This window comes from Hyla sarda, chromosome 3, assembly GCF_029499605.1.
Source record: "Hyla sarda isolate aHylSar1 chromosome 3, aHylSar1.hap1, whole genome shotgun sequence".
In the NCBI taxonomy this organism is placed as follows: domain Eukaryota; kingdom Metazoa; phylum Chordata; class Amphibia; order Anura; family Hylidae; genus Hyla; species Hyla sarda.
In genome coordinates this window covers 89,159,334-89,180,902 of record NC_079191.1, presented here as the reverse complement: position 1 = coordinate 89,180,902, position 21,569 = coordinate 89,159,334, and positions in this window count along the sequence as shown.

Below are 21,569 nucleotides of genomic sequence, written 5' to 3'. Positions count from 1 at the left end.
TGACATGCCTGATAAAGCTGCGCATGCGCAGCGAAACACGTTGCATCTCTACACAATAAACAAGCTTGGTTTTATTCCTGTGGTCCTGCCTAATTCCTTAGTTGAGCGCCGAAAATAATTCCTGCATTACTTTCAGTCACCTTCTTGATCTCCCTCTATACTTCAGGAAAGCTGCGGAAGATACATACTACTTCCATGCATTCTCTATTTTTGTGTGTGTGCTCACACAACCTGATTTAGTAATTGGCTGTTGGCTCCCCTTCCCCCACCCTGTACTCCTAAGGATTTACACACGGAACACCTTCTGCTTTACTGTTTCAGTCTATGAGACAGCACATTTCTGAGAGGTCCTAGTGCCTGCGGGATTGGGCAAATGTGTAGAATAGCCACACAAATTCCGCTGTGTGAACCCAGCCTAAGACTGATGAAAATGTGCATTGTTTAAAGGGGTACTCCGGTGAAAAACTTTTTTTCTTTAAATCAACTGGTGCCAGAAAGTTAAACAGATTTGTAAATTAGAAAAATGCAATGTAGCCCGGACCTTCTAGGTGAGTATAAGATGGATATACAAGGATCGTGCTTCAATAATAATTATCATTTATTTATAAAAATAAAATTTCATCACTTCTCACAGGGCCCTTGTGAGAAGAGCATACATAATAAAAAGGCAACCTAACAAGATATTAGACAATAGTATTAAAATTAGAATTTTACACTTGGCATAGAGTATAGAGTAATAGAATAAAATAGCAAAGTAAGAGCTGTACCATACAAATATATTAGAAAATTGCTCTTCTAGATGTTTAGGGTAAATATGTCCCTTTTTTTGGATACAGTGACAAACAGTCTGTATTGATAGCAATTGTTACCGGTCTGTCGATTGTGGCTCAGGCGGTAGATGTTGCTCCCGCAATAGCTAAGTGTCCGTAATGTATACAGTCCACTGTGTAGTGCCTCCGATCATAAGCCTGGTCCAGTAGGGTCTAAGCGTGGTGGCAGTCGCTGTCGGATAAGGCGCTGGCAGGCGCCAAAGATCGTGATGGTGTCCGGGGACTGCTGGCGCTGGCGTGCGCTAAAGTTGATATTCCTCACCGCTTCATTAGTTGGAAAGCAGGACCATATACTGGAAGGCTGGAGGTTCACCTCGTGGTGCCGGCGTCTGACGTCAGAGCCGGGATGGTTACAGCAGAATAGTTGCACCGGGATGATTGCGCCGGGATGGATCTGAACCGCTGGACCGGGTGAACAGCAAAGCGTGAGCACAAATGGTGGTACAGTTTATAGAATGTAACTGGCCATAGAATTTGGGCACAGTTTTGATACTACTATGCCAGTAGATAAAGACTAGACGCGTTTCAGGGTTGTATGGTATAACCCTTTCCTCAGTAGTCATATTATGACTACTGAGGAAAGGGTTATACCATACAACCCTGAAACGCGTCTAGTCTTTATCTACTGGCATAGTAGTATCAAAACTGTGCCCAAATTCTATGGCCAGTTACATTCTATAAACTGTACCACCATTTGTGCTCACGCTTTGCTGTTCACCCGGTCCAGCGGTTCAGATCCATCCCGGCGCAATCATCCCGGTGCAACTATTCTGCTGTAACCATCCCGGCTCTGACGTCAGACGCCGGCACCACGAGGTGAACCTCCAGCCTTCCAGTATATGGTCCTGCTTTCCAACTAATGAAGCGGTGAGGAATATCAACTTTAGCGCACGCCAGCGCCAGCAGTCCCCGGACACCATCACGATCTTTGGCGCCTGCCAGCGCCTTATCCGACAGCGACTGCCACCACGCTTAGACCCTACTGGACCAGGCTTATGATCGGAGGCACTACACAGTGGACTGTATACATTACGGACACTTAGCTATTGCGGGAGCAACATCTACCGCCTGAGCCACAATCGACAGACCGGTAACAATTGCTATCAATACAGACTGTTTGTCACTGTATCCAAAAAAAGGGACATATTTACCCTAAACATCTAGAAGAGCAATTTTCTAATATATTTGTATGGTACAGCTCTTACTTTGCTATTTTATTCTATTACTCTATACTCTATGCCAAGTGTAAAATTCTAATTTTAATACTATTGTCTAATATCTTGTTAGGTTGCCTTTTTATTATGTATGCTCTTCTCACAAGGGCCCTGTGAGAAGTGATGAAATTTTATTTTTATAAATAAATGATAATTATTATTGAAGCACGATCCTTGTATATCCATCTTATACTCACCTAGAAGGTCCGGGCTACATTGCATTTTTTTGGTTTCCCTTTTTTAGCAATTAAGGTATAGTTGCTTGCCCTGTTTGACCTCGGTGCGTAATAGTTGTGAGCTGCACACATCCACATATTTTTCTTTTTCAGATTTGTAAATTACTTCTATTAAAAAATCTTATTCCTTCCTGTACTTATTAGCTGCTGAATACTACAGCGGAAATTATTTTCTTTTTGAAACACAGAGCTGTCTGCTGACATCACGAGCACAGTGCTCTCTGCTGACATCTCTGTCCATTTTAGGAACTGTCCAGAACAGCATATGTTTGCTATGGGGACTTGCTTTTACCCTGTACAGTTCCTAAAAATGGACAGAGATGTCAGCAGAGAGCACTGTGCTCGTGATTTAGCAGACAGCTCTGTGTTTCAAACGGAAAAGAATTTCCACTGTAGCATTCAACAGCTAATAAGTACAGGAAGGATTAAGATTTTTTAATAGACATAATTTACAAATCTGTTTAACTTTCTGGCACCTGTTGATTAAAAAAAAAAAAAAAAAAAAGTTTTTCACCGGAGTACCCCTTTAAGTACTTCCATGAGTCCAAGACTGGTTTCAAATGGAAGTATTTGGCTCAGTATTTTACATCAGTATTTGCAAGCCAAATCCAGGACTGGGTCAGAATCACAGAAAAGGTACAAACCCTTTAATTGTTTTTTCTCTGAAGCTTACACTTCTGTTTTTAACTTTCATACACTCAGCCAAATACTTGTGTGTGAATGGTGTGACATGGCTAACATAATCCACATCCGCACCCAACTGACTGGAGAGCCTCCTTACTTAGGCTAGGACTATACTGCACAACGGTATGCATAGAATTTATAGGATTTGGACAACAGTAGGTATAGAATGAATCATTAATAGTTAAGAATCAGATTTTTGTGAATTTATATAGTTTAGAATCAATTTACTCATTTCTAATTTTGTAATATTGGTTTAAAGGGGTTCTCCACTGCCCTGTCTTCCGGAGCTCCGCTCACAGTGTCCGGAAGTTTATTACTCCGGATGCTGTGTGCGGGCTTCCATGTTCGAGGCCGCCCCCTCGTGATGTCACGCCCGCCCCCACAACGAAAGTCTATGGGAAAGGGGCGTGACCGCTGTCACGCCCCCTTCCCATAGACTTTCGTTGAGGGGGCCGGCGTGACGTCACGAGGGGGCGGGCGTGACATCAAGAGGGGGAGGCCTCGAACACGGAAGCCCGCACACAGCGTCCGGAGTAATAAACTTCCGGATGCTGCGAGTGGAGCTCCGGAAGACAGGGCAGTGGAGAACCCCTTTAAGCACTAACACTTACAGGCACATAAGAGAGAGATCCAAACCTCTGCAGAGGAAAAGTTGACCAGTTGCCTATAGCAACCAATCAGATCACTTCTTATATTTTTAAAAAGTCCTCAGAAAAATGTAAGAAGGAATCTGATTGGTTGCTATGGGCAAGTGATAAACTTTTCCTCAGCACAGGTTTTGATAAATCTTTACATTTACACTACTTTACATTTTGCTTCAGGAACACTTTTCTTTACTATGTGACATTTTCCATTAAGTTTAATATCCATGTGAAGTTAAATCTCACAACTTTCCTGTAACTTTATCATGTCATTTTTAGTGGCAATGTCAGAGGATAAAGTAGAAAGTATAGATAAGGCAGAAAACATCAATAGCACAGGTCTACAAAGGCAATGTTTCCCTTTTTTCCTACTTACAAAATAAGAAAAAAATTTCTGTTTCTTAACTGTTATATTTTTACACTGAATGAGCTGTGTGAGCAGGGTAAAGGTAGAATAGGTAAGAGGTGGTAGGGTAGGTAGGGGAAAGGAGTGTAGGTAGGGGATGGTAGCTTAGGTAGGGGATAGGAGTGTAGGTAAGGGATGGTAGAGTAGGTAGGGTAGGTAGGGGATAGAAGTGTAGGTAAGGGATAGTAGAGTAGGTAGGGTAGGTAGGGGATAGGAGTGTAGGTAAGGGATGGTAGAGTAGGTAGGGTAGGTAGGGGATAGGAGTTCAGGTAAGGGATGGTATGGTAGGTATCGTAGGGCAGGTAGGGGATGGTAGGGTAGGTAGGGGGATGGTAGGGTAGGTAGGGGGATAGTAAGGTAGGTAAGGGATGGTAGGGTAGGCATCCACCTAGGGCATCACCATCTGCCTGGCCCCAACTGCAGATGATTGCTAACACTGGAAATCCATAACACTTGCCCTGAAACCCAAATATAGTGATTGCACTTAGATGCGCTTGCAGGTGAAAAACAACAGAAAAAATGTGCTTATTCTTGCTCTGCTTCCTACTCTATAGCTGCTAGCTACCTTAGGTCTGTGATCCACAGGAGGCTAGTAGTTTGCATTACCTTCTTCACCTACTCCTGGATGGGGAGCTTGCATGATCACATCACTCATCATACTTGGCCTAAACCTTTTAAAGTCCCTGTCAGTATGGGGACTTCACCTGTCTATTTTGGGGGGACCTCTCCACCCTGGGGGTTACCTATATACTCTAAGAGCACCAACCTATCTACTGTGGGAACCTATCTACACAGAGGGGGGTTACCTATCCATCCTGGAGACAACTATCTACATACTGGGAGACCTGTCTACACTGGAGGCCCATTTCTGCTAAGAGGGCACCTATCCACACTAAGGGAAACTATCTAATGGGCTACCTGCTTACACTTGGTTCCACCTACCCACTAGTTTAGATGGCTTTGTGACTGAATAACCCTGTATGTCCCCATTTGGACCTATGCAGCTTTTGTAAATTGGAGTCTGCACAAGATAGGAAGTACTTGACCCTGTAATGTCTATTTATTTGTATTTTTCTGTTTAGGTGTGTATTCACACATTAGTTTGTTCTGAGCAGTTTGCTATTCCCAATGAGATCTTGGGTGTGTCTATTTTACCTGAGTTCTCCTGCATTTTGGTGCTGGTTATTTTGTGCAATAATGCTACTATGATGTATGTTTGTGCAATACTCTGATTATGTCTGCCTGAGCATTTACCTTGTATTTATCTTGTGATTTTTATCTTGTATTTATCTTGAGTTTTAGCCATGGCTAAATAGTCTTGTTTATTGTAGATTTTGGTCTGTTATATTTGTCGGTTTTAGGATTAGTATGTACTTTCTGCTTAGTCTGCGTTCACACTGTCTGAGTCTAGCTGTGCTCTGTATGTTATACCTGTGCTATGTATGTTATATTCCTGTTTGGTATTGTGATAGCCTGGGGGGTGTAGGTATGGGGAGTGTAGCTGTGCAGTAATTAAAGGGTGCTTGTTAACCCTTTAGTGACACCAGGGTGGGGCTCCTCAATCACGCTTTTCTTACTGCCACCCTTCCCAAGAGCGATAGGGAGGTAGATAAGAAGAATAGATTGTCCACAACCGGAGAGTTTCTAAAACAGCATTAATTTTTACTGGAGGTTTTCTGCAAGCTTCAATAATACAACAGTCTCTGAGCATAACAACAGCTTTCCTTGGAGATTGACAAAGGTTGGGACTTTAGCATTAAGAGTCTTTTAGTACTATGCGTTGCTCCACTGGATTTAGGGATTAGTTGCGGTCCAGTAGTCACGCTAGCATTAGCGGGGATTTAGATTTGAACTCACGGTTTTGGTTCCGCTGAGGCCGGCAGGTTTTTGAGGCCTAGCGTGTCTTTGAAAATTGCGTAGCCTGGTCCTGTTAGTCCGGCATCCACGAGAGCAGCAACCCAAGAGAGCGATAATTGGACGTAGCTCCCTTATATGGGCAGGGGCTGGACTAACGCTAATTGGTCCGCACTGATGTCAATCACTATTACAGAGATTTGTGGGTAACACGTGACCCAAGGACCTCCTAAGATCCTACAACATACCATAGAGGTTACTAGCATGGTCACAAGACCGAACGTCCTGCGATGCTGAACATTTTGTTCAGAAAGCATGGAGCCAGAGGCTGTGATCATAATGTCATGGCAATGCCCCCTTGTGACATTAAACCACACCCCCTCAGTTCATGTCCATGGGAGGGAGCATGTTGGCCGACAGGCCCCCTCCCATAAACATGAATGGAGGGGGCGTGGCCATGAAGTCACGAGCACTGCTAAAGGAACTCGGTGTTTGTTTAGAACACTGGGTGCTGCAGGAGATCGCGGGGGCCTGTGCAGTGGGACCACAGTGATCAGACATCTTATCCCCAACCTGTGCATAGGGGATAAAATGTCAAGCAGCGGACTACCCCTTTAGTGTTATGATGTCAAAGTCATTAAATTGCCTTGTAGATATGCTATCACTGTCCGTCTTTTCTCTGTTGGTTAGATACTGGTGAGATGTTGATTTCTGTGTTGCATTTCTGTAAATTCCTCCTTCCCAAGGCAATGGGTCTATAGAGGTGCTGCAGCGAGAAAAAGCCTTGTGTATATGCAAGTTTGATGTAGACTACCTGTGGGCACTTTATACTGTTCTGAGGTTGCCAAACCTTTCCCTAATACAAAGTAACTGTACGTTATCAGACACTATATATAAAGAAAACACAGTGTTAGGGATGTGCACTAAAACCTAACTTTTATTTACGTGTCAAAGAATAAAAAATGTATAACAACCAAAACCTGTGTCCAAGTGTGAATATAACTTCTTTTAGTCAAGTAGCTTGGCACACTCTGGGATTTGCAGGGCCCTGCCAGCCCAGAGGAGCCTCAATCCATGGGCCCGATAGTAACTAAGCCACTCTGGTTGCAAAATAATAAAATACACCAACAACGCGTTTCTGCCAACAGGTAAGTGTTGGTTTCATAAGGGGGTAGACTAATAAAAAACAGAATAAAGACCGACCTACAAAATAATACAATGGAGCAGGTATAATAAGCAATCATGCACCCCTTCGCATTCATCATATATAGCAAGGACCGGTGGTTCATCAGAGCAAATATACTGAGAGACATTCGTATGTATAATGGAAATGTGACCAGGACCTGCAAAATAAAGGAACTAGCCCTATATAGTTTGTGTTTATGATAGGGAGTCCACCGAAATAAGAAAGAGAACAACTGCACTGTACCCAACTCCTTAAGGACACATGACGTACCGCTACGCCATGTGTCCCGGTCCTGTGATATAATGTGGGGTTACACGGTAACCCCGCATCATATCGCGGCGGGCCCGGCGTCATAGTGAAGCCGCTAATAGCTCGCGGCACTGATCGCGGTGCCGCGTGCTATTAACCCTTTAGCCGCACGCTCAAAGCTGAGCCGCGCGGCCAAAAACCAAAATGAAAGTGCCAGGCTAGCTCAGGGAGCTGTTGGGGATCACCGCGGTATAATCGCGGCATCCCGAACAGCTGTACTACAGGAGGAAGGTCTCTTACCTTCCTTCCTGCAGTCCGATCGCTGATTGAATGCTTCAAGCCTGAGATCCAGGCTTGAGCAATCAATCATCGATTTCACTGATTGTTGCCATGCAACGGCAAGGCAGCAGTCTGTGAATGAAATCAGCCATTGCAGGCTGATAGGTCTCTATAGCATCTATCAGCTTGCAAAAAAAAAAGTGTAAAAAAAAAGTTAACCCTTTCAGGTATTCCCTTCTGAATTAAAAGTTTGAATCATCCGGCATTTCCTAGTAGCAAAATAAAACAGTGTAAATAAAAATACACATATGTGGTATCACCGCGTGTGGAAATGTCCAAATTATAAAAATATACCACTTTTTAAACCGCACATTCAATGGCGTACGCGCTAAAAAATTCCAAAGTTCTAAATATTGCATTTTTGATCACTTTTTATACCACAAAAAAGTGAATAAAAAGTGATCAAAAAGTCTGATCAGAACAAAAATAGTACAGCTAAAAAATGTCGGATCACGGTGCAAAAAATGAGCCCTCATAGCGCCCTGAGCACAGAAAAATAAAAAAGTTATAGGGGTCAGAAGATGACAATTTTAAACGTATAAATTTTCCTGCATGTATTCATGATTTTTTTCTGAAGTGACACAAAATCAAACCTATACAAGTAGGGTATCATTTTAACCGTATGGACCTACAGAATAAAGATAAGGTGTCATTTTTGCTGAAAAATGTACTGCGTAAAAACAGAAGCCCCAAAAACTTACAAAATAGTGTTTTTTCATCAATTTTGTTGCACATTGATTTTTTTTCCCGTTTCACCATAGGTTTTTGGGTAAAATGACTAATTTCTTTACAAAGTAGAATTAGTAACGCAAAAAATAAGTCTTCAAATAGAATTTTGGGTTAAAATTTTAAAGAGTTATGATTTTTTTAAATTAAGGAGGAAAAATTGAAAATGAAAAAACGGAAAAAGCCCCGGTCCTTAAGGGGCTAAGGGTCACATAAGTAATATTCTCCACAGTTCAGCAATGCACCAAGTCTACGGTTAGGTGCAATGTACGGCTAATGACGCGTGCCTGCTAGTATGCATGGAGCCAGAGATGTCCGGCCTCACTCGTTCGGTACAGTGAGGAATCGGCATCTGATTCTGATTCATTGCTGTACCGAGCGAGTGAGGCCGGACATCTCCAACTCCCTGAATACTAGCAGCTTGCCTTGCCTTGGGGCTAAATGGCTATGTTGTGAGGTTACCATAATTCTTTGGCTAGCTTTTTGTGAACTGGTATTTCCTTTTTGAGTTTTGATCCTATAATTCCATGGATCCCATAATTCCATTTTCCTTCCTTCCACACATCAGCCACTCACCCATTGAAACATAAATGAGCTGCATCCATTCAAAAGACCTGTGGTTTTCAATCAGGGTGCCTACAGCTGTGGCATTAGTTACAGATTGATCTCTCTCCCACCAAGCGATCGCTCCACCCATTGAAGCGGACAGGCTCCCTGTCATCAGCTGATTCGGGAGGTCAGGTCTCGGCTGCATGGCAACCTGGGAAAAATCTGAGACAACAGTAATTTTGTAAGCTGTGAAAAATAAATATTGGGGTGAAAATCACAGAAGAATTGTGAGAAAACCATCACACTCAGGTACAGACACTTTATTATGAACTACACTAACTTTACAGCCCCTGTAGCATAGTCAAATAAAAAAAAATTCCTGGAATATCCCTTTAAGTGTACCAATTGCCTTTTACTGAATACTAGCTGAGTACCCGGCGTTGCCCGTTTTTTCCTTCCTAATCCTTGTTGTGGAGGAAAATCAACAGAGGAAGCTTTTGGCTATTGTTGTCATATCCCAACCCCATATCCCGACCTCCTATCCTGTCCTCATATCCTGTCCTCCTATCTCGATCTCCTATCCTGACCTCCTATCCCGACCTCCTATCCCGTCCTCATATCTTGTCCTCCTATCTCGACCTCCTATCTCGACCTCCTTTCCCGTCCTCATATCTTGTCCTCCTATCTCGACCTCCTATCTCGACCTCCTATCCGGACCTCCTATCCCGTCCTCCTTTCCTGTCCTCATATCTTGATCTCCTATCTCCACCTCCTATCTCCACCTCCTATCCTGACCTCCTATCCCGTCCTCATATCCCATTCTCATATCCAGTCCTCCTATCTCGACCTCCTATCCCGTCCTCATATTGCGTCCTCCTATCTCGACCTCCTATCTCAATCTTCTATGCCAACCTCCTATCCCGTCCTCCTTTCCCGTCCTCATATCCTATTCCTGGAATACCCCTTTAAGTCTACCAATTGCCTTTTACTGAATAATAGCTGAGTACCCGGGGTTTTTTCTTCCCAATCCTTGTTGTGAAGGAAAATCAATAAAGGAAGCTTTTGACTTCATATCCCGCCCTCATATATTGTTGTCATATCCCAACCCCATATCCTGACCTCCTATCCCTACCTCCTATCCCTTCCTCATATCCTATCCCCCTATCTCGACCTCCTATCCCGACCTCCTATCCCGACCTCCTATCCCGTCCTCCTATCCCGTCCTCATATCCCATCCTCATATCCAGTCCTTCTATCTTGACCTCCTATCTCGACCTCCTATCCTGACCTCCTATCCCGACCCCATATCCCGTCCTCCTATCTCGACCTCCTATCTCGACCTCCTATCCTGTCCTCCTTTACCGTCCTCATATCCAGTCCTCCTATCTTGACCTCCTATCTTGACCTCCTATCCTGACCTCCTATCCCGACCTCCTATCCCATCCTCATATCCCATCCTCATATCCCGTCCTCCTATCTCAACCTCCTATCTCGACCTCCTATCTCGATATTCTATCCCGTCCTCATATCCTGTCCTCGTATCTCGACCTCCTATCTCGACCTCCTATCCTCACCTCCTATCCCGTCCTCCTTTCCCGTCCTCATATCTTGACCTCCTATGTCCTCCTCCTATCTCCACCTCCTATCTCCACCTCCTTTCCCGACCTCCTATCTCGACCTCCTATCCCGACCTCCTATCTCCATAGTCAAATAAAAATTATTCCTGGAATACCCCTCTAAGTCTACCAATTGCCTTTTACTGAATACTAGCTGAGTACCCGGCGTTGCCCGTTTTTTTCTTCCTAATCCTTGTTGTGGAGGAAAATCAATAGAGGAAGATTTTGACTTCATATCCCGTCCTCATATATTGTTGTCATATCCTAACCACATATCGCGACCTTATTTCCCTACCTCCTATCCCGTCCTCATATCCTGTCCTCCTATCTTGACCTCCTATCCCGTCCTCCTATCCCGTCCTCCTATCCCGTCCTCATATCCCACCCTCATATCCCGCCCTCATATCCAGTCCTCCTATCTCGACCCCCTATCCCGACCTCGTATCCCATCCTCCTTTTTTGTCCTCCTATCCCGTCCTCCTATCTCGACCTCCTATCTCGACCTCCTATCCTGACCTCCTATCCCGACCTCCTATCCCGTCTTCATATCCCCTCCTATTACAATCTCCTATCTCGACCTCCTATCCTGTCCTCATATCCTGTCCTCATATCAGTCCTCCTATCCCGTCCTCCTATCTCCACCTCCTATTCCGACCTCCTATCCCAACCTCCTATCCCGTCCTCCTATCCCGTCCTCCTATCCCGTCCTCCTATTTCGACCTCCTATCCCGACCCGTAATATGTGTACCAGGTATTGAATTATCTCCAGGCGTACGGAAGTTATGTGGGAACATACATTTCCCATTGATTTGCATGGGACTTTAAACAAAAATCCTGACCCTCACAAATGGGGGTATTTAAGGGTTAAATTAACTATCCTATATATATATATATATATATATATATATATATATATATATACAGTATATATTCTCCCCGGCGCTATCATATATATATATATATATATATATATATATATATATATGCCGCCCGCAGCGCAATCATATACACACCGCAGCACATGTAGATATATATTATATATGCTCCCCGCACAGCGCATCTATACACATATGCCTCTGAAGCGCTATCAATGACTAATGCTTGTCAGTGATAGCGCTTCAGAGGCATATATGTATAGAAGCGAAGTGGGGACCAGACATATAGCGTTATCTGGTCCCCACTTTGCTTCTATACACAGTCCTCCTGAGAACAAACACCACAGCTGCCCCATCGCCTCCCCCATCCCCGGTGTTATAATTACCTGTTCCCGAGGTCCGCGCTTCTTCTGGCTCCGGCACTGTCACTGTGCACACAAACGGTGACGACGCGTTGGGGACATCACTTGTCATTGCGCAGCGCCGGAGCCAGAGGGATTGCGGACCTCGGGAACAGGTAATTATAACACCGGGGATGGGGGAGGCGATGGGGCAGCTGTGGTGTTTGTACTCAGGAGGACTGTGTATAGAAGCGAAGTGGGGACCAGATAACGCTATATGTCTGGTCCCCACTTCACTTCTATACACATATGCCTCTGAAGCATATGTGTAGAACTGTAAATCAATTAAAAAAAAGAAAATTGTTTAAGCACTCCCCACCACGTTAAGCTGTGCCTTTGCCAAAATCACTCGCTTTTGGTAGTTTTTACACATCCTCTTGGCTGTCGATTATTCTGTGAGCCAAACCCACACTTTTTCCGGAGTGATTTTGGGAATATTCCGAGTAATTTCTGCTTTTTGTCGGGAACACGCCCATTTTTTGGTTAACCACGCCCATTTTCTTGTAATAAAAAACATTCCGAGTGTTTTCAAAAGTGTAGGTTGTACGGTGTAAAATTTGGGCGCAGAATTAGTCGCACGGATGGTGCAACAAAAATTAAGGCGCATAAACCAGGAAAAATAGTCGGTTGGACCTTAGTAAATCAGGGCCAATCTGTACATGTTTTAGAACTTTATGTTATACGCGCGGTTGCCGGGTCACTGTGCATGTCATTGGACTTAGACTATTTCCTGAACTGCGTTCAGTCTATGTTCCACTGGATGTTTTATATGTACTTGTTCTTTCTGTTTTAATTTCTCTATTTTTAATGTTTTACATTGCAAATTCTTTTTAGCATGATTTGGAATATTAGAAGTGGCTAATTACAGCGATTGTGTTAAAATTCCCCTATGTCTAATTCTCATGGTTATTAATAGTTATTAATATTAAAATATTAAAATAAGCTATATTCACTATAGTAACGATATTAGGAATGGTTATTAATATTAAAATTAGCTTTACTCACTATAGCAACGATATTAGGAATGTACTAAATTAACTTCTCTTGGCTATAACATGAGAAATTTTGTAGTGAATATATGATAATACATTTATATGATAGACCTTTGGGGTGCATATATTTGGGATTCCCATCCATAGGGATGCATTTATTCAATATTTCATTATTATGATCTTAAATAAATATATATGATTCTGTTATATTTTTATAATGACAGTAGGGATGAGTGAATTGAATCTGACGAATCCAAATTCATTACGAATTTCAAGAAAAATTTGATTTGCAACGAATGCGAATATCGTCGCGACCCTATTGCGCAAATTGCTTAACCCCTTAAGGACCAGGCCATTTTACACCTTAGGACCAGAGCGTTTTTTGAACATCTGACCACTGTAACTTTAAACATTAATAACTCTGGAATGCTTTTACCTATCATTCTGATTCCGAGTTTTTTTTTTCGTGACATATTCTACTTTATGTTATTGGTAAAATTTTGTCGATACTTGCATCGTTTCTTAGTGAAAAATTCCAAAATTTTATGAAAAAATTGAAAATTTTGCATTTTTCTAACTTTGAAGCTCTCTGCTTGTAAGGAAAATGGATATTCCAAATCATTTTTAATATTCATATATACAATATGTCCACTTTATGTTTGCATCATAAAATGTACATGTTTTTACTTTTGGAAGACACCAGAGGGCTTCAAAGTTCAGCAGCAATTTTCCAATTTTTCACAAAATTTCCAAAATCACAATTTTTCAGGGACCAGTTCAGGTTTGAAGTGGATTTGAAGGGCCTTCATCTTAGAAATACCCCACAAATGACCCCATTATAAAAACTGCACCCCACAAAGTATTCAAAATGACATTCAGTCAGCATTTTAACCCTTTAGGTGTTTCACAGGAATAGCAGCAAAGTGAAGGAGAAAATTCACAATCTTCATTTTTTACACTCGCATGTTCTTGTAGACCCAATTTTTGAATTTTTACAAGGGGTAAAAGGAGAAAATGTATACTTATTTTTGTAGCCCAATTTCTCTCGAGTAAGCACATACCTCATATGTCTATGTAAAGTGTTCGGCGGGTGCAGTAGAGGGCTCAGAAGCGAAGGAGCGACAAGGGGATTTTGGAGAGTACGTTTTTCTGAAATGGTTTTTGGGGGGCATGTTGCATTTAGGAAGCCCCTATGGTGCCAGAACAGGGAAAAAAACACATGGCATACCATTTTGGAAACTAGACCCCTTGAGAAACGTAACAAGGAATAAAGTGAGCCTTAATACCCGACAGGTGTTTCACGAATTTTGCATATGTAAAAAAATGTTTAAAAAATTTCACTAAAATGTGTGTTTCCCCCCAAATTTCACATTTATGCAAGGGTTAATAGCAGAAAATACCCCCCAAAATTTGTAACACCATCTCTTCTGAGTATGGAGGTACCCCATAAGTTGACCTGAAGTGCACTATGGGCGAACTACAATGCTCAGAAGAGAAGGAGTCATATTTGGCTTTGTGAGAGCAAATTTTGCTCGGGGGCATGTCGCATTTAGGAAGCCCCTATGGTGCCAGGACAGCAAAAAATACCCACATGGCATACCATTTTGGAAACTAGACCCCTTGAGGAAGGTAACAAGGAATAAAGTGAGCCTTAATACCCCACAGGGGTTTCACGACTTTTGCATACGTAAAAAAAAAAAATTCACTAAAATGTGTTTCCCCCCCAAATTTCACATTTTTGCAAGGGTTAATAGCTGAAAATACCCCTCAAAATTTGTAAAGCCATCTCTTCTGAGTATGGAGGTACCCCATAAGTTGACCTGAAGCGCACTACGGGCGAACTACAATGCTCAGAAGAGAAGGAGTCATATTTGGCTTTTTGAGAGCAAATTTTGCTCGGGGGGCATGTCGCATTTAGGAAGCCCCTATGGTGCCAGGACAGCAAAATAACCCCCACATGGCATAGCATTTTGGAAACTAGACCCCTTGAGGAATGTAACAAGGGGTACAGTGAGCATTTACCCCCCACTGGTGTCTGTCAAATCTTTGGAACAGTGGGCTGTACAACATTTTTTATTTGCACAGCCCACTGTTCCAAAGATCTGTCAGATACCAGTGGGGTGTAAATTCTCACTGCACCCCTCATTACATTCCGTGAGGGGTGTAGACTCCAAAATGGGGTCACATGTGTTTTTTTTTTTTTTTGTGTTTGTCAAAACCGCTGTAACAATCAGCCACCCCTGTGCAAATCACCACAAATGTACATGGCGCACTCTCCCTTCTGGGCCTTGTTGTGTGCCCCCAGAGCACTTTGCGCCCACATATGGGGTATCTCCGTAGTTGGGAGAAATTGCATTACAAATTTTGGTGGGCTTTTTTCCCTTTTACCTCTTGTCAAAATGAAAAGTATAGGGCAACACCAGCATGTTTGTGTAAAAAATTTATTTTTTTACATTAACATGCTGGTGTAGACCCCAACTTCACCTTTTCATAAGGGGTGAAAGGAGAAAAAGACCCCCAAAATTTGTTAGGCAATTTCTCCCGATTACGGCGATACCCCCTATGTGACCCTAAACTGTTGCCTTGAAATACGACAGGGCTCCGAAGTGAGAGCGCCATGTGCATTTGGGGCCTGAATTAGGGATTTGCATAGGGGTATTCTACGCCAGTGATTCCCAAACAGGGTGCCTCCAGCTGTTGCAAAACTCCCAGCATGCCTGGACAGTCAACGGCTGTCCGGCAATACTGGGAGTTGTTGTTTTGCAACAGCTGGAGGCTCCATTTTGAAAACAGCGGCGTACCAGACGTTTTTCATTTTTATTGGGGAGGGGGCCTGTGTAGGGGTATGTGTATATGTAGGGTTTTTTACTTTTTATTTTATTTTGTGTTAGTGTAGTATAGTGTAGTGTAGTGTTTTTAGGGTACAGTCACACGGGTGGGGGATTACAGCGAGTTTCCCACTGCATTGCAAACTTGCAGCCTGATACTCACTGTAAGCCCCCTGCCCATGTGAATGTATTCTGTACATTCACAGGGGGGGGGACCTCCAGCTGTTGCAAAGCTACAACTCCCAGCATGCACAGTCTATCAGTGCATGCTGGTAGTTATAGTTTTGCAACAGCTGGAGGCACACGGGTTGGGAAACACTGAGTTAGGAAACAGACAATGTTTCCCAACCAGTGTGCCTCCTGTTGTTGCAAAACTACAACTCCCAGCATTCTCAGGCATGCTGGAAGTAGTAGTTCGGCAACATCTTTAGAGCCAGATGTTGCCGAACTACAACTCCCAGCATGCTTGGAGTTGTAGTTATGCAACATCTGGAGGACTACAGTTTGCAGACCACTAATACAGTGGTTCCCAATCTGTGCCCTTCCAGATGTTGCAAAACTACAATTCCCAGTATGCCAAAACTGTCCAGGCATGCTGGGAGTTGTAGTTCTGCAACATCTGAAGGGCCAGATGTTACAGAACTACAACTTCCAGCATGCCTGAACAGTAAGGGCATGCTGAGGTTGTGTAGTCTTGCATCATCTGGAAGGGCACAGTGGTCTCCAAACTGTGGACCTCCAGATGTTGCAAAACTACAACTCCCAGCATGCCCAGACGCCAAGGGCTGTCTGGGCATGCTGGGAGTTGTAGTATACAGGGTCCCAATACAGCAATGCATGTCGCTTTACGGCGACGTGCATTGCTGTAAAGGGCCCGACCGCGGCAGAAGATCAACTCACCGATCGCCGCTGCCATCATCGCAGGGATACGGGTCTTCAGGGACGAGGTAAGTACCGGGGCCGGTCCCCAGCACTCCTGCGTCCCCCGCCGCGTCCTCCGGTCTTCCTCCCGTCCTCTCCGGACTTTCAGGGGCCAGGCAGGGCAGGAGGAAGTAACCGCCCCCCCCCCCTGCGATTGGTCGGTTAACTAACCGAAGAATCGCAAGAAATCGGAGGAGGTGGCAGGCTTGCCACCTCGCTCTTAGGCTCCAGCATGGTCCTGGCTGTCTGTGACAGCCGGAATCATGCAAAATTAATGGGCGGTTGGGTTCCAGAGTCGGGTTCCCTTGCGATTTGCGGCGATCGTCGACATGGGGGGCCTACATGGCCCCCCTCGGTGTTTGCCCTGGATGCCTGCTGAAGGATTTCAGCAGGCATCCAGTTCCGATCTCTGCCGGCAGGGACCGGAAAACGCCATGACGTTGTGGGACGTCATTGGTCCTTAAGGCCCAGGGTGCCATGACGTCCCAGGACGTCATTGGTCCTTAAGAGGTTAATTAAACTCCATTTAGTGAGGTCCAGGCTCCAGGGCATCTAAAATGGCAGATCCATATGTGAGGACATGGGGCAAGGAATCCTGGGAAGGCTGGAACAAGGGTAGGCGGGATCACCCTAAATCACATGCAGCATGCAGAATATGACCAGCCAGTCACCCCTGTGATGTTACAGCCCTATATAATCGGCAGCCATATTGCAACCAGTCACTTCAGCCTTTCACTGCAAAAGAGATATATAGGGACAGACAGCGCTGTGTGTTGCACAGAAAAGCTTTTATCTAGCAGTGATTCACCTCCTAATCAAGTCAGCGTTCCGTTGCACAGAGAGAGGGACAGAGAGCAGTGTGTTGCACACTGTCTTTCACAGAACAGCAGCGATTCAGCTCAAGCACAAATCCTGCCTAGAAGCACTGATAGGGAAGGGAGTAAGAATGAGAGAGAAAGTGCAATTTTGGTGAAGTACACAGTGACTGTGTGCTGCAGCACTGGTATACTGCTGGTGTTGTGCACAGATATTTATTTAAGCATACTGTAGCGCATTTTTCTCCCCTCATAAGTGCATACCACATACGTACATCAAAGTGGTGCACTATTTTGTACCTGTTAAACTCTCAAGGGCCTAGATACTGTGAAAGGCCAGGCTAAAGTACTTACCGGCTGGTGTGGTACACAAAAATCTTTTTAAACATACTGATGCGCATTATTCTTCCCTCATAAGTGCATACAACATATGTACATCTAAGTGGTGTACTATTTTGTAAATGTTAAACTCTCAAGAGCCTAGATACTGTGAAAGGGCAGGCAAGTACTCACCGGTACACAAATACTTTTTTTAAGCGTACTGTAGTGTACTGTACTCCTCTTATATATGCACTAAGTATGTCAGGCAGAGAAGTGCTAGGATGTGCATAGAGGAGTGGCAGAGGCCTAAATTCATCAGGCAGAAGTCGCAGTAGACTAGGAAAGAGTGGCAGCAGGAGTAACAGTAAGAGGCCTTAGCTCCCTGTATCAGCTAGCGGGCGTGTCTCGACCAGCAACCCATCTGCCGTATTCGATTGGTTAACACTAGAGATGAGCAAATTGAATCTGACAAATCCAAATTTGTTACGAATTTCATAAAAAATTTGATTCACAACAAATGTGAATATCAGTGCGATTCTATCGCGCGAATCGCTTCATTAAGGTCCATTTAGTGCGGTTCAGGCTCTATGGCATATAATATGGCGGTCATGGGGCAAGGAACTCTGGGAAGGCGGGGACAAGGTTGGGATGCAGCCTATCAGCAGCCAGTCACCCCTGTTATGTCACAGCCCTATATAATCGGCAGCGCTTTGTTTGTTACACAGAAAAGTTTTTTCCAACAGCGTTTCACCTCCTAGTCACGTCAGCACACTGGTAGATAGAGAGCAGTGCATTTTTCCCTGAATTTTTTTTTTATTGCAGTCATTAACCTCCCAGTCACTTTTTACAGCATTGTATTACAGAGAGGGGCAGAGAGCTTTGTGTTGCCTCATACATTTGAACAAGCTGGCTCAGCTTGAGAAACCTTAGCAGAGGATGGTGGAATGTCTTTGTTCCACAACAAATGGTCTGCTAGTTATACTAATTATAATACACACCTAGCAGTCTGTTGTGTACTGCTGGTGCTGTGCAAAAATAAGTTTGTAAGCGTACTGTAGCGCATTTATCTGCCCTCATAAGTGAATACCACATACATACATCTAAGTAGTGTACTATTTTGTACCAGTTAATCTGTCAAGGGCCTAGATACTGTGAAAGTTCAGGAAAAAGTAATCACTGGCTGGTGTTTTACTCCACTACTTCTTTAAGCATACTGTAGCGCATTTTTCTGCCCTCATAAGTGCATACAACATACCTATCTCTAAGTAGTGTACTATTTTGTACCAGTTAATCTGTCAAGGGCCTAGATAATGTGAAAGTTCAGGCAAAATTAATCACCGGCTGTTGTTTTACTCCACTACTTCTTTAAACGTACTGTAGCACATTTTTTTGCCCTCATAAGAGTATACCACATACCTACATCTAAGTGGTGTACTATTTTGTACCTGCTAATCTGTCAAGGGCCTAGATACTGTGAAACAGAAGAATGCAGCAGCACACTGCCAGCACAAAGATATAGATGAAACATGAATATGCAGTTAAAACATGGCGAGCTATACAGCTATGGTGTAATAGATGCAAATGTGAAACTATGAAATAGTGAGGCACTTAGCTCGCAAATTTGTCTCCGCCGGCGGTCAAATAGCTTGGACCATCCCACCGCGATAAGGTGGCCTCATTGGGACGGACCCTACACTGTGAATATGCCTCTGTGTATACAGTTCAGTAAGCATGGCAGGGTCTGGAACATCCAAGACACCTTATATACACACCTGATAGAGGTGGGTGGGGTGGAAGGCCAACATGGAGGTAGCCACTCCCTCGTATGTGCAATACAGACAAAGAATAAGTCAGCCAGCACTTTAGTTGATACCAAACTATTATATAGAGGTGGGTGGGGTGCAAGGCCAACAGGGAGGTAACTGCATATTCATGTTTCATCTATATCTTTGTGCTGGCAGTGTGCTGCTGCATTCTTCTGTTGCTGTATATCTAGCCTAGTAGCGTGCACCTGTAGGCCAGGTCCATATAATAGTTTGGTATCAACTAAAGTGCTGGCTGACTTATTCTTTGTCTGTATTGCACATACGGGGGAGTGGCTACCTCCATGTTGGCCTTGCACCCCACCCACCTCTATCAGGTGTGTATATAAGGTGTCTTGGATGTTCCAGACCCTGCCATGCTTACTGAACTGTTCACACAGAGGCATATTCACAGTGTAGGGTCCGTCCCAATGAGGCCACCTTATCGCGGTGGGACGGTCCAAGCTATTTGAACGCCAGCGGAGACAAATTTGCGAGCTAAGTGCCTCACTATTTCATAGTTTCACATTTGCATCTATTACACCATAGCTGTATAGCGCTCCATGTTTTAACTGCATATTCATGTTTCATCTATATCTTTGTGCTGGCAGTGTGCTGCTGCATTCTTCTGTTGCTGTATATCTAGCCTAGTAGCGTGCACCTGTAGGCCAGGTCCATATAATAGTTTGGTATCAACTAAAGTGCTGGCTGACTTATTCTTTGTCTAGATACTGTGAAAGGCCAGTCAAAAGTAATCACCAGCTGGTGTTTTAAGCGTACAAATGCATTTTTCTGCTCTCTTTGTTCCACAACACATGGTCTGCTGGTTTTACTAGTCTGTAGACAGTATAATACACATCCAGCAGTCCATTACTAATAGTCTGTGTGAGAGTGCACTTTTGAGTTTAGTACACAGTGACTGCATGCTGCATCACTGTTGTGTACTGCTGGTGTTGTGCAAAAATATGTTTTAAGTGTACTGTAGCGCATTTTTCTGCCCTCACAAGTGCATACCACATAAGTAAATCTAAGTAGTGTACTGTTTTGTACGTGTTAATATGTGAAGGGCCTAGACATAGAAATTCCATGCAAAAGTACACAACTGCTGCTGTTCTAGACAAATACTGTTTCAAGCGTAGTGAAGCGTATTGTACTCCCCTCATATACGCACTAAGTATATCAGGCAGAGAAGTGCCAGGACGTGCACAAAGGAGTGGCATAGGCCTAAAATTATCAGGTGCAGGCCGAGGTCAAAACAGATTAGGGGCGAGTGGCAGCAGAAGTCGCAGCGAGAGGCCTGATCTCCCGGTATCAGCTAGCAGTCGTGTCTCGACCAGCAACCCATCTGCCGTCATCAATTGGTTAACACAGTCATCCACTTCATCACAAGTGAAATCTTACACCCTTAGTCAACAGTCGGTGAGTTCCTCAGACACAACCCTCAGTTGGCATGGCCCGGGAGCAGTCCCTGTCCTCCCATTGCCTCTGTCCTATGCTATTCCCTACCCTAAAGAAGAATCTTATGCTGTGGGTTCAGCTTCACTATTCAGTGAGGACGATCTAATAGAGGACAGTCAGCAGCTACTGCCCAACCAAGAAGTGTAGGAGACATCCGCTGCATTCTCCGCTAGGCAGGCAACTAGTGATGAGGAGAGCAACATGGGAGGTAGTGTTGCCAGCATTCAGGGTCCTGAATCAGACACTGTTGAGGAACCTGAGGAGGACATCAGTGATGTGCAGACACATGATGATGATGAAGCCGATCGCAATTGGGAGCCGGGTGCAGAGGAGGCTTCATCATCATCAGCAGAAGGCAACAGCATAGCCAGCAAGGTGGTAGCATGGTTGGCAGTCAGCATAGTGGCAGAAGTGGAAATTCTGGAGCCAAACATGCCAGGGGCACACTTATAGAGACCTCTGATTGGAATGGTACCTTAAACCATTAACTATAAACCACTATATGTGGTCCTATATTTACCAACCAAATAATATTAGTGAACTAATTTATCTTTATTAGTGAATGAAAAACACACAATTAAAATACTGTGTGCTTCTTTGCCCTGCAAATTGGATGGTATAGGTTG